Source organism: Myotis nattereri (assembly GCF_964212035.1).
Source record: "Myotis nattereri genome assembly, chromosome: Y".
In the NCBI taxonomy this organism is placed as follows: domain Eukaryota; kingdom Metazoa; phylum Chordata; class Mammalia; order Chiroptera; family Vespertilionidae; genus Myotis; species Myotis nattereri.
The window spans coordinates 32,243,297-32,257,383 of record NC_138094.1 but is presented as its reverse complement, the minus strand read 5'-3'; positions in this window follow the sequence as shown (position 1 = coordinate 32,257,383).

Below are 14,087 nucleotides of genomic sequence, written 5' to 3'. Positions count from 1 at the left end.
TTACTAAATATCTAAAACACCTCCCAACCCATTAATTACTAGTCTTTTGGTGATCCTGTAAAATGTATGCCCACTCTCGAGAGTGTTATTAAAAGTCTCATTTTATTTCCCAGGCCGTCATTTGAAATTTAGATAGATGAGACATTCCTCACAATTTAAGGGATATCTCTGGGATTTCTGTACCCATGAAGAGAAAAACACTAGCTTAAGAGAAGTCGCACCCCACCCGATTTGGGGTGGCCTCTTGGACTGACCCCTATCTCTTCACAGATGCTATAGTACAAACCCAAGACTGTTTTTCTTTATAAGATGGTGAAAATGACACAAGGAAAATATACAGGCTGTGTTTAAGCAATAAGATTAGTGTTTCCATAAGAAGGGGCAGTTCTTAAATAATAATGGACCATATTCCAAGGTGAACATTAATGCCAATGAAAGCCAGTAAGTTTTCTCTGCTGCAAAATTTGCCAAAGTGAAACGCGCTTAGATGGTGATAACTGGCTTTTGGAATCTCAAAATTGTTAAAAGTTAAATAGATAGATATAACTAAAATGAAGGCTTTGTGACAAAGCTTTTCAGTAATAATCTAATCTAATAAAAGAGAAACATGGTAATTGGCGTCCGACCACTACCGTTTTCATTGTCTAATCAGGGTGATATGCAAATTAACTGCCAACTAAGATGGCAGTGAACCGCCATCAAAGATGGCGGTTAATTTGCATATATAGGCACAATTCAGGGAGGCGAAAGGGAAAGCAGGAAGAAGCCCCCTGTCACTGTCAGTGATCGGAAACCCAGGGGGGTGCTAAGTGCCCTGCCCCCCAGCCATGGTCGGAGAATTGGGCACCTTTGCCAACCTGGCCACTGATTGTGGGAAGTAGGGTTGGAGCCAGCGATGGGTGCTGGGCACGGGCAAATTTGGCAGTCCCAGCAGCAAGGAGTCCCTTGCCTGGGCTTAAAGCAGAGCCTACAGTCACGGGGCCGCTGCCGCTGCGGGTCCCCGCTGCCCAGGCCGGACACCTCGGCCAGAGGCGTTAGGCCTGGTTAGGGGCAGAGCCTGCAATCTTGGGGAGCTGGGGATCCCCTGCCCAGATCTAATGCCTCAGCCAGAGGCATTAGGCCTGGGCAGGGGCAGCGCACGAGATTGTGGGGAGCTCAGGGTCCCCTGCCCAGGCCTACTGCCTTGGCCAGAGGCGTTAGGCCTGGGCAGAAATGGATCCTGCAAACCTGGGGAGCTGGGGGTCCCCTCCCCAGGCCTAACACCTTGGCCAGAGGCGTTAGGCCTGGGCAGGGGCAAAGCGGGAGACTGTGGGGAGCTCGGAGTCCCATGAGGCATTAGGCATGGGCAGGGGCAGAGCAGGAGATCGTGGGGAGCTGGGGGTCCCCTGCCCAGGCCTACTGCCTTGGGCCAGAGGCCTCAGGCCTGGGCAAGGGGCTGATCTGGTGATTGGTGATCAGAGGGTGATGAGGGTCAACTACTCTGGCAGAGGCATCAGGCCTGGGCGGGGGGTTGAGCCAGCAATTGAAGGGGGCTGGAGGTCCTCAACCCAGGCCTGATACCTGGGCCAGAGGCATCAGGGCTGGGTGGGGGGTGGAGCCGGTGATTGGGGGGATATGAGGGTCCCGTTGCCTAGGCCTGAAGCCTGGGTCAGAGGCGTCAGGCTTGGGCGGGGGGTGGAGCAAGCGATCAGAGGGAGATTGGGGTCCCCTGCCCAGGCATGATTCCTGGCCAGAGGCCTCAGGCCTGTGCGGGGGCCAGAGCCAGTGATCAGGGGAGATGTGGGTCCCCTGTCGAAGCCTGACCAGAGGTGTCAGGCCTGTGCAAGGGGCCAATCCTGCCATTGGAGGGTGATGGGGGTCAACGTCTGAGGGCTCCCAGTATGTGAGAGGGGGCAGGCTGGGCTGTGAGACAGTATCCCCCCTCGCGCCAGTGCATGAATTTTGTGCACCGGGCCCATAGTTATAAATAAATATATTGATGGTGAGGGTGCAGTCCCTGAGGAGAGGGCGGACTGCACTCTCTGTTGGAGGAAAGGGCCAGTGGATCTCCCTGTAAAAGCAGAGAACCTGGAAAAGCACTCTCAGATGTTATCTCTGAAGGAAAAATGTGGTGGTTTTAAAATTCCAATGGCTACAGGCCTTCTTCCTTTCTCCCCCTACTTCTTTGGCAACCTCATATGTCTAAACATACTTTTCCAAAGTCTTTGGTAACTTAAAAAATTGGAGTTGCTTACATTAAGTAAAAAAACTTATTAAAACTCTAAATGTTTTGAAATAACAATATTTTGCAATATTTATTTGAGTTTGACTCGAATGAAAAAACAAAGGACAGATTTGAATCTATTAATTAAATAAGTCTTTGTTAATTTTATTGGAAATATATCCCTAAAAATGTGAAGGTATTAGTAAACTAAGAAATGCTAAGTGTTTAACTTACCACCTAAAATTTAAGGCTTCCAAGAGTTAAAAGTTCAAATTAAATTGGGAGAAATTATGTGCTCATAATGATACAATGCATAAAGTTTAGAAATTCATTATCAAGAATAATAATTCATGTGATTTCTCTGGAAAAAGTTAGTAGTACGAAATATATTGTAGTCCTTATGTGTACTATGTGTGGTAAAATGTCAACCTAGGATATAATATTTTATTGGACTGATTAAAAAAGAGGATTAATTCTATGGTCAGACCCAAACTTTTTATATAAAATCCAGTTTAAATTTTATTGATCTATTTTAGAATAATTACAACAAATGTATAATGTAATGTTTGGGTTACAAATATTTGTGATAGTCTTTCCATGTTAAATTTCAAGACTTTAACCAAGAGATAGCTTTGAAACTTTTCAAGTGCCCTGGAATAATTCAAGGGTTTACTCTCTTCTTAAAAGAAATATTTTAGGAAAAGAAATATTTTCAAACCAAATTACCCCGATCTAATATACTTGAAATGACTTGAAGCTTCATCAAATAAAAATTAATAACTGTGTTCTCTTTACATGCACGTATTTTAAATGTTATAAAAGTTTCACCCTCTAAGGGAGGGCAGGACAAAGTTGCTGAATACTTCTTAAGCAACATCGGACTATTCAGCAGCAGAATTTTAAGATGGGAGACCTGACAGCCAGATCTTTAGCTAGTCCCAGGGGTAGTGCAACATCTGGACTTCATAGGTCAAATGTATAAGTTTACTTACTTTGCTTTCTCAATAAAGATGCGTACTTTAGTCACTAAATAAATTAGCTTTTTACAATATAATCATGGTCTCATATAAACTCAGTTATACAAGAAGCAGATATTTTATTAGCAATTGGTTCTAACACAGTCCAGAGTAAAATTTCTGTACCTATGCAAATGAGCAATAGCCAAAAGAATGCTGTTCAAAAGTAAATTTTAAGCTCAAATAAAGGAGAAATTTTTAAATCTCTTCTGCTACTATTTACAAGGAAAACAAAAAGTTATTATTGGAGCATTAAATCTCACCATTAATAAGACAACACCATAGGAAAAAAGGAGTTACTTTTACTTAATCTGTATGCATTGCACAATTGGCCAACATACCTCTTATTGGTATTTCTTAAAAGGAACCAAGTTTGTAGCTCTATTTAAAAGAAAAAAAAAATGTTTTTAAAAGAAACTCCCTAAATGTGGCCTAGAAATTACTCTGGGAGAAAAAACAGGAGCATATTCCCTTCAAAAATCTAGAAAACTGTAATTAAAAGTAAATGTATTAGGCCTCATAAAGAAAAGTAAACCATTTGCATTTTGCCTCCGTAAACAACGCTTATGTCAATATACTCAAAGACTGATAGCAAAAACCCTATTAGTGTCATTTACTGTCCCCACCCAATGACAAAGTTAGGAAATAAGCCTTATTTTGACTGATTTAAATTAGCAAATGAAAATAAAAGAATATTCAGGGGAACTTACTTGGAATAGGCAGAAACCTATTCCTGGAGCAGTCACTGTTTTTACTGATAGTTCATCTCATGGTAAAGCTGCTTATAATGCAAAGAATTCAGACCTAGTCATTCAGACCAGTCATACTTCTGTGCAAAGAATCGAATTAGAAACGATCAAGGCTGACTTGCAGGATTTCCAAAAGCCTCTTCATATTATCTCTGATCTGCCTATGCTGCTGGCTTGGTAAACAGAACTGCAACTACTCAATTTAAATGGCTGTGACCGAAGCCTATCTATACTATTTGAACAAGTCCTGGTCCTTTAACAAAAGGAAATGCATAGGCCTATCAATTAGTTATTTTATTAAACAGGCCACAGAATCTCATCAACTTTTACATCAGCCTGCCAAAATATTGTACAGCAGGCAAAACAGATTATCAAGAAATGTCCCCCTTGCATGTTATATCTGCTACAAGGGCCTCTAAATCCCAACTTGAAAAACAAAAGTGGGGGAATAGTGAAGAAATTTCCTGTAAGTAGACTACACCAAGCCTTAATTACTTTAAAATTTTTCCTTGTAATGCTGATGGCAAGTCACCCATTGAATTACACTGGTGTCAGAATAAGCCAAACCAAAATGGTCTGGTTAAATGGAAAGATACCGAGTCTGGTTTATAGAAGGGTCCCTTTATTAACCTTTGGTCGAGGATATACTTGTGTGTTTCCATAAAACTCCTCTAAGCCTGGGTGGTTCCTGCAACATGACTCTGAGGGAGGAACTGACCAGACTACTGCAACCACAGATAGCAGAGGCCCCAAGCAAAACGCTGAAGAGTCAGAGGAGAAACATCCAGAGATAGGGGATGGTGAAGACGCCTTGCCATGCTAGCACTCATCATCGGTGCATTGGTGCAGGTTGCCCATGACAAAGCCAAAAAAATTCAGACCTACATTGTCATTTCTCACCATGTGTCCACCATCCAGAACTCGAACATCATTGCTGTCATGTCACAAGCTAACAGTGACTGGGAAAGGGATCCATAAAAAACTAATGGCCCCAAAAGAAGCCTGCTATGAATGAATTCCTTAAATACCTGACAATAATATTTAGAAGGACATGAAAGAACTCAATCCTTGTCGTCGAATCTCCCTACGTTTCCTTTTTAGAGTAACCACTATTGTCTTTCTTTCTTGTTCTTCTATGTTTGCTTCCAGTGTTAAGATGCAGAATGAAAAGTCTTAAAAGGATCTGAGCCCAGCTAATGGCAGACACGTTTCTAAACTAATTAAGAAAGCAAAAAGGGGGAAATGTTGGATCAGCAAAGACCAACAGTAGTGAACATATCAAAGCGAGAATCCTACAGCAGGCGAATGGACTTTGATATTCAGCATGGCGGAAAATCAGCATTTTGCTACCCTGCTGTTGGCAAAATGGCTGTAAGCAACCTCCTACCATGATAATACTTTTGTTGTTTACCAAACTTTACCATCGATATGCCTGTATGCTTTGCTAAAGGGAAAATGTGTATTAAAGTAAATAAAAACTGATGGGTCCTGGGTTTCAGAGAGCCTCTTTACTAGAGAGAAATGTCTTCACTTGGCTCCCTCACGCCTTCTAAATATGTAATTGTTGTCTAGTGTATTCATTTCAGTTCATACACTTTACCAGTTCCTGAATCTTTGCTGCAAAAGGTTGCTGCAGGGAAGGTAGTGGAAGGTGGGGTTAGAGAGATCAACTAAAGGACTTGAGGCATGCATATGAGCCTGACTAATGGAAACTGACAGCAGTGGGGGTGATGACATGAGGAGGAGGTAGGAGGGACAAATGGGGGATAAGGACACATATGTAATACCTTAATCAATACAGAAAAAATAGCCCTAGCTGGTTAGGCACTGTGGATAGACTATTGGCCTCCAGACTGAAGGGTTCCAGGTTCGATTCTGGCCAAAGACACATGCCTGGGTTGTGGGCTTGGTCCCCAGTGTGAGGCATGCAGGTGGCAGAGAATCAATGATTCTCAGGCATCATTGATGTTGCAATCTCTCTCCCTCTCCCTTTCTCACTGAAATCAATAAAAAATAATTCAAACAATAAAAGAATAAACAGATGAATAAAATAGAGCCAGAGTAAAAAATATATGTTTTAGAATATAATAAAAGGAATCCTATTATTTTCATATATTTAATAATTCCTACAACTTTTGTGATAAAATAGGTTTGTACTGTTTTGGTAATATTATATTTAATATTTTTTCCTTAACATATTAATGTTTATTGCATGTAACACTATATTATAACAGACTAATATGCAAATTGTCCCTTCAAACAGGAGTTTGACCAGGAGATCCACCATGGGGTGGGACAGTCTGGCTAGCATCCCGGCTGCACCCTGCAGGCAACCCCACACTGTACTGTCTACGGCCCCCATTCACCCCCTCAATGATTGAGGACCCGCCAGCCAGTAATCTGCCCACAGCCCCTTCCCCTGGCCTTCATCTTCCCCCATCTGATCCCCCACTCGATCTGGGTGGAGCCAGCCGGCCAAACACCTGTATCCCCTCCCCCTGGCCAACCCGGCGATTGGGGTGTGCAGGCCAGACACCACCCATGCATGAATTGTACACTGGCTCTCCAGTATTATTATATTTAAAATTGTTTTTCTTGGAATATTATTGCTTATTGCATGTAAAATTATTACATTTAAAATAGTTTTTCTGGAAATATTAACATTTATTGAATGTAACATTATGACACTAAAACCATTTTTCTTAAAATATTAAAAAAGTAAACATAAAAAAGAGGGACACTGTATCAACATGGATTAAAAGGAATGCATTCTTCACTCTGGTGTTATCTACTTATTACCTCACTAATCAGAAGATGAAGAATTATTCCTAACAATGAAACAATAAGATAGTGTTGAGTACAGATGCCCATCCACTACTCACTTTCCACATGGCTTCCAGAAATTAAAGTGTAGCATTCCTTTTAAAACAGCTCATTACTCTAATCCATGAGAGACTGTACCATTTACCTTGACTTCCCATCCCAGTAATGCTTTGCCTTGGATCAGAATGGGCAGGTCTTGTAGGTGGAGGATCCCAACTTCTTGAAGATGGAGTTCTTTTCAGTGGAAGGGAATCCACCCTGCAGCCACTTCTGTGAAGATTAATTGTATGTCCGCCATCCTCTGTGTCATAAATAACATCATTCTACTTGAGTAGGGTCAACATTTGTTAAATGGTCAAGTCTGGTTATTGTGTATAAATATTTACTAAACAGGATCATGGTCATAAGCATGCTGGTTAGCACAAAATGATAAAATTCTATCTTCACATGTCTTCAGTACAGTGCTCAGAGTTTTTGAAAGTCAGTTTGGATAACTGAGAAAGAACTGAAGCAGAATTATATATATACATGCCAATAAAACAAAACAAAACACACACACACACACACACACACACACACACACACACACACCGGAATTTGAATGCAGAGAATCCAGATATACTAAGTGAAAGAAGTTATTTAAAAGATACAAGAAAACAGTCTCAACTAGTCTTCAAACTAATTTCATCTCAATAAAAGCTTTTAAAACATGTAATGTCATAGTTAAAAATTAAAATATAAAAAGTCAACACATGATGCATTACAAAAAAGTGTTATTTCACGAATGTTATCATATAATTCCTACAGTTCATTTATAAATTAACTCTTTGATCAGAATACTACACTCTATTTTAATAGTATTTAAAGAAAACATGTTGAATAATACATAATTAACAATCACTGTTTTCGTTTTCAAATAGGAAAGAGGCTTATCTTCCAATTCTGTAATTCGTCATGGGAAAGAAGAACTATGAGCATCCTCATATGTGGCCAAATATGAACTGGCAAACTCTTCTCAGTATCACCCAGATGGTAAAAACAAGAACATTCACCTTCATCTTGCACAAACCCTGCAATAACACTAGGAAATTTCCCGTGAAATGTCACACACCTAATTATCACAAATGGACACTAAGTCTTTGAAATTGGGAAAACTGGTTAATATGAAACCAACTTTTCCTGCTACAGATATATTGAAATGAATAAACTTTCCTTTCATAGTCAGTCAAATAAGTAAATAGATAAATTAATTAAAAGACAGCTCCCTGAAAATTGCTCGTCAACATTTTTATTCATGTTTCATATTCCTCATATACAAGAAAGAAAGAAGGAAAGAAAGACCAATAAACTTGGTGAATCATTGGTTTTTAGCCTTTTCCTGAGTCAGAGACCCCTTTGTGAATCTATTTAATACCATAGACATTTCTCTTATGTAGTTTCCAAATGGAAAGTTTTCTACATCAAACGTAAGTACAAGATCATCTTATCAAATTAATAATAGAGATTATTATTTTACACAGTAGAGGGTTGCACATTCCTATACTCAAAACTAGTATTTCAAATCCAATTCTAAATAATGAAGTGTGTGTCCTTGACGTTTATATAGTTAGACCAACTTTTATTTCAGTGGGAATTTTCCAAGGTGAACTGATGTCCTTTTTTGAGACGAAAGAAGGGTACTTTCAGAACAAATTCTTAGTAGTTCAATAAGTATGAATCTTCACTTTAAACCTACATGACTTCCTGTTCCCAAAGTGTAAATTCTAACATAAGATCAATAGAATTGAGTTCTTCAGAGAACAGTTGAAGTGACTAGAGGCAAACAGTAATGCTAAAATAGACTGAATTTAGCTTGAGGTTTAAATCGTATCCCTGTAAGATCATTAGGAGTGTTTCACACATTACATATTGCATTCATTATTAGAAGTGCTATACCTCTTTAGCAATTACAAATCATCTTGATCATCAGTATACATTCTCAATCTAATGAACGGTATCATTTCTTTTGCTTTGAATGATATGAATGAAATTGATGTGTATCTCTTCATTCAATGTTACTGTTTTCACATAAATAATGGTTTCATGCCCATATCTTTTTTTTAATTTTTTAAAAACATTTGAGTTACTGACAGTAACTTTATGAATTTAAAGTTATTGAATTTATGGAAGTTAATATGATGTCATAGGCTTCAGGTACACAAGTCTATGACACCTCATTTGCATATTGTATTATGTGTTTACCTAAGTCAGATCTCCTACCATCCCTAGATTTTGAAACATTACCTAAGTGTTTTACACCTGAGGGTCCTTTTGCTTCTCTTACTTCCTCCTCTTCCACTTCTCAGACTTCTCACATCACCTCTATTTCTTGATGGAACTGGTGCCCTCTGCCCACCCCCACTTTGAAAAGATGGCTTCTTGGTGTAGTCTACTTTAGTTGTTTTTCCACCCACAGACTAAAATGAGTACACATAATATCAACACTTCATAACATTTAACCTGAACAAATGAGCAACTGTTTGAAACCTACTTATTATTGCAACTAAAATCAAGATCTACCTCAAATTCTTCTCCCAAACCAAGTGTTTCCTTCAAAAATGACAGAGTCCTTTTTCATGGTAAGTTTATGAAACACTTCATTATTAACAATATTCCATTGAAGTATTCAACACAGAACCATATATGTTGGTTAATAAAATTCCTCCAAAGACCCCTAGTAATAAGGACTAAAATGTATGTCGGTTAATAAAAGTCCTCCAAAGACCCCTAGTAATAAGGACGAAAATGTCTCACATTCCAGGGGAAAGCACATAAATTCCATTCTTGTTTTTTAGTAGGCTTATTCTTGGTTATCTGGAGAGAGGGATATAGAGATGGAAACATAGATGAAAGAGAAATATTTTGATCAGCGGCTTCCTTAAATGGCTCCTACTGGCAAACCAGCCAGCACCTTGGGCATGTGTCCTGACCCGATATAGATGATAGGCCATCTTGGTTCACAATTCTATCCTCAACCATTGAGCAATACTGACTGGGCAATGTGGATTACTTTTTAGAATGTGTCTGTTACTTCATTTATGTTTTGACACATCTATTTCATGTTTTCCAGTGCACCCGGCTTACATAAACTATTTATTTTTTAAAACAAACAATCATTCATTCAAAATGATTAGGTACTTTATTCCTCCTCTACCGCTTCTCAGGTTTCTTACTTTTACTATTTCTTCAGTTAAAATGACAGAAAACAATGTCCAGTATGAATGCAACTCTGTATACATAGTTCTGATTTGTTTCTCCATTCTATTTTTAATCGGCTCTTTGCACAATCTTTAGTATTTTTATGTTACTGCACTGTTTGATGTTAAATATGGTTCTAAGAAAACAAACCATCTTGAAGGGGAGAGCTGCTATGACTAGGAACCCAGCCTCACCTCTACCCAGATGGGCCTCACACATCACCTGAGAGCCACTCTGGCCAAAGACCTTTTTACGGCAGCAGCAGACCCACGGACACCGGGACTCCAGCCCCCCACCACTGCCATTGCCTCCTGTGAGTCTTGGAGTGTACAATTGAATTGCGGATCCACTCTGTGGCCATTGGCCCATCACACCCTGGCACCTGGGTTCTGACATGATAGCTAAAATGGGAGACAAACAAACAATGCCCAAAGGACAGAAAAGGAGGAATTGCCAGAAGAGGAACTCAATTAAATGGAGACATACAATATGTTCGAAAAGGAATTCAGAATAAGGGTCATAAAGTTCATACACCAGATGCATGGGAAATCCACAACTTACATAAGAATCAAGGACAAATGAAAAAAAATTGATAATAGCTACAATAAAAAATACGATGGAAGGTTTCAATAGTAGACTAGAAGTAGCAAAGCATTGAATCAGCGATTTAGGAGACAGGGCAGAATAACACACCTGGAACAACACAATCTGAACAGCAACTTGAGAGAAAAAATAGAAAGCAGGTGGATATCCTAAGGGAGATTGGGGATAACATGAAACAAATAACATGTGTATAATAAGGGTGTCAGAAGGACAAGATGAGGAACAAGGATTAGGAAACCTATTAGAAGAAATAATCACAAAACCTTCCTGATCTTGGGAAGAAAAAGTCACACAAGCACAGACAGTCCCAAACAAGATGAAACCAATAAGACCTATACCAAGACACATTGTAATTGTAATGGCAAACAATAATGACACAAACAGAACCTTAAAGGCTGCAAGAGAGAGACAGAGAGTCACCTACAAAGGCTCTCCTGTTAGATTATCAAATGATTTTTAACAGAAACAGATCAGGCCAGAAGGGAATGAAAGGAAATATACAAAGTGATGCAAAACAAGGGACCAAATCCAGGAATACTTATCCAGCAAGGCAATCATTCAAGACTATAGGGGAATTCAGTGTCTTTACAGAAAAAAAAAATCTAAGGGAGTGTTTCACTACTAAACCATCAATGCAAGAAATGCTGAAGGGACTGTTGTAAAAAGAAGGAATAGAAGAGACAGAAGAAACACAGGCATAAAGAAAAAAGTGGCAACATATCAGTACCTATCAAAATAACCTTAAACCTAAATGGACTAAGCACTCCATTCAAAAGATATATAATGGCCAAAATTATAATAAAACAAGACCCATATATATGCTGTCTATGAGAGACCCACCTCAGAATAAGGACTCACATGGACTGAAAGTGGAAGGAGAGAAATACTTTTCAGGCAAAGAAGGGGAAAAAACTAGGGGATCAATAATTATATTTGAAGAAATAAATCTCAAGAAGCCAAGATGGCGATGGAATAGGCATACACGTCCAAGGGCACATCCTGGAGCAAATGGAGTGAGCAACTGAAACTAATAACACCCACCAGGAATTGGCAAAGTACACTCAGGTGGTCAGAGAGTTTACAGCCAGGAAGGGCAGAGTTCCGCTGGTAAGGTAAAAACCAGGGATCTGGGCAGGAAAGCTTGCCACACCTCTGAGCCCAGAAAGGGTATAAGCACCCCTATGTTCATAGCAGCACAATTCACCATAGCTAAGACCTGGAAACAGTCTAAGTGCCCATCAGCAGATGAATGGATTAGAAAACGGTGGTATATCTACATGATGGAATACTATGCTGTTGTAAAAAAGAAGGAATTCTTGCCATTTGCAGCAGCATGGATGGAACTGGAGAGCATTATGCTAAGTGAAATAAGCCAGTCAATGAAGGAAAAATACCACATGATCTCACTCATTTATGGATAATAAAGACCATTATAAACTTATGAACAAAAATAGATACAGAGGCAGAGCAGCTTCGAACAGACTGTCAAACTACAGCGGGAAGGCCGGGGAGGGTTGGGGGGCAGGCGGGGAGAGTGAGAGATCACCCGAAAGACTTGTATGCATGCATATAAGCATAACCAATGGACATAAGACACTGGGAGTTAGGGGAGGCCAGGGGATAGTCAGGGCGGGGAAGAAAGAGGAGACATATGTAATACCCTTTGTAATACTTTAAGCAATAAAACAATTTAGAAAAGAGAGAAAAAATAAATCTCAAAGTAAAGGTCATAAAAAAGAGATAAGACTGATTGCTATGATGTGCTCTGACACCCAGGGAGTAGACTCTCAATGCAAGAGCTGCCCTTGGGGATCAGTGAGCTCCCACAGGGCAGGGCCATTCAGCTGGATCCTGTGCTGACGACTGGCAAGTGGAGCAGCAGTGGCAGGAATCTCTCCCACCTCCACAGAGGCGCTAAGCATGTTTGGCAACTGGGATTAAGCCTAAGCCATCATTCGGACATCCCCTGAGGTCTCCCAGGCTGCCAGAGTGTGAGGGACTCCGCCAAGTGTACAATGATCGTTCACTGGGCCTCTTATATTGCTAATAAACTACAATAAGATATAACAAAATTCAAATACTTGGAGGCTAAATAGTCTTTTATTAAATAAATGGAGGCCCAGGGTATGAATTCCTGTATGGAAGCATTGTGGTTGGCCTCCCCAGATGGGGGCACATGGGGCCAGGCCTGCAGCGGTTAGTGGCCATTGGCGGTTAACCAGAAGGCCATGCCTCTAATCTGGGTGTTAGTGCATATAGGGGGTGGGGCTGACCAGGGGAAAGGCTGTGAGTGGTTTTCTTATCAGTCCTGCCCCGAATGGGGGATTGGGGGCAGATGGGAAGCAAGGCTGGTCAGGGATATGGCCGATTGGGGCCCAGATAAGGCTGCTTGGCTGCTGCAACACAAGTCATAGCCACCAGCTATTCTGGTCATTCTGCCATTCCGGTCACAGGGCTTTTATGTACAAAGATAGATAACTGGGTTACCGAAGAGATTAAAGAAGAAATTAAAATCATCCTGCAAGTAAATGAAAATTAAAAATAAAAGTCCAAAATCTATGGGACACACTGAAAGTAGTCCTTAGAGGGAACTTCATAGCATTACAGGCCTAACTCAAAGATCAAGAAAAACAGTTAACAAATTATCTAACCCCCACAACTTAAAAAGTTAGACAGAGCAACAAGCAAAGCCCAAACTGAGCAGCAGGAAGGAAATAATGAAGATCACAGCAGAAATAAATGACATAGAGACCGAAAACCGCACAAAAGATTAATAAAGACATGAGCTATTTCTTTGAAAGGATAAACCAGATTGACTAAGCTCTAGCTAGGCTCACCAACAGGACCCCAGTAAACAAAATCAGAAATGAATGAGGCAAAATAGCAAAAGACCCCACAGATATAAAAAGGATTGTAAATAAATACTATGGACAACTCTACTCCAACAAACTGATCAACCCTGAAGAAATGGACATATTCCTAGAAAAATACAATCTTCCTAAACTCAGTTAGGAAGAATAAAACATAGGACCACACCAATAACTACTCAGGAAATTCAAGCAGTCACAAAAATAAGTTGCAGCAAACAAAAGCCTGGGCGAGACGGCTTCACAGGGACTTTTACCAAGTGTTCAAAGAAAAACTAACACCTTCTTCCTCAGACTATTCCATAAAATTCAAAGGAAGTACCATTTCCCAACACTTCCTATGAAGCCAGCATTACTCTAATCCCAAAGCCAGATAGAGAAAACACAAAGAAAGAAAAATGCAGGCCAATATATCTCTGATGACCATAGATGTTACAATCCTCAACAGAACTCTAACAAATGCGATGCAACATTACATTGAAATGAGCATACACCATGCCAAAGCGGATATATTCTGGGGAAGTAGGATGAGTCAACATCCAGAAATCAATAAGTGTGATGCATCACATAAACAAATTGAGAGAGATTC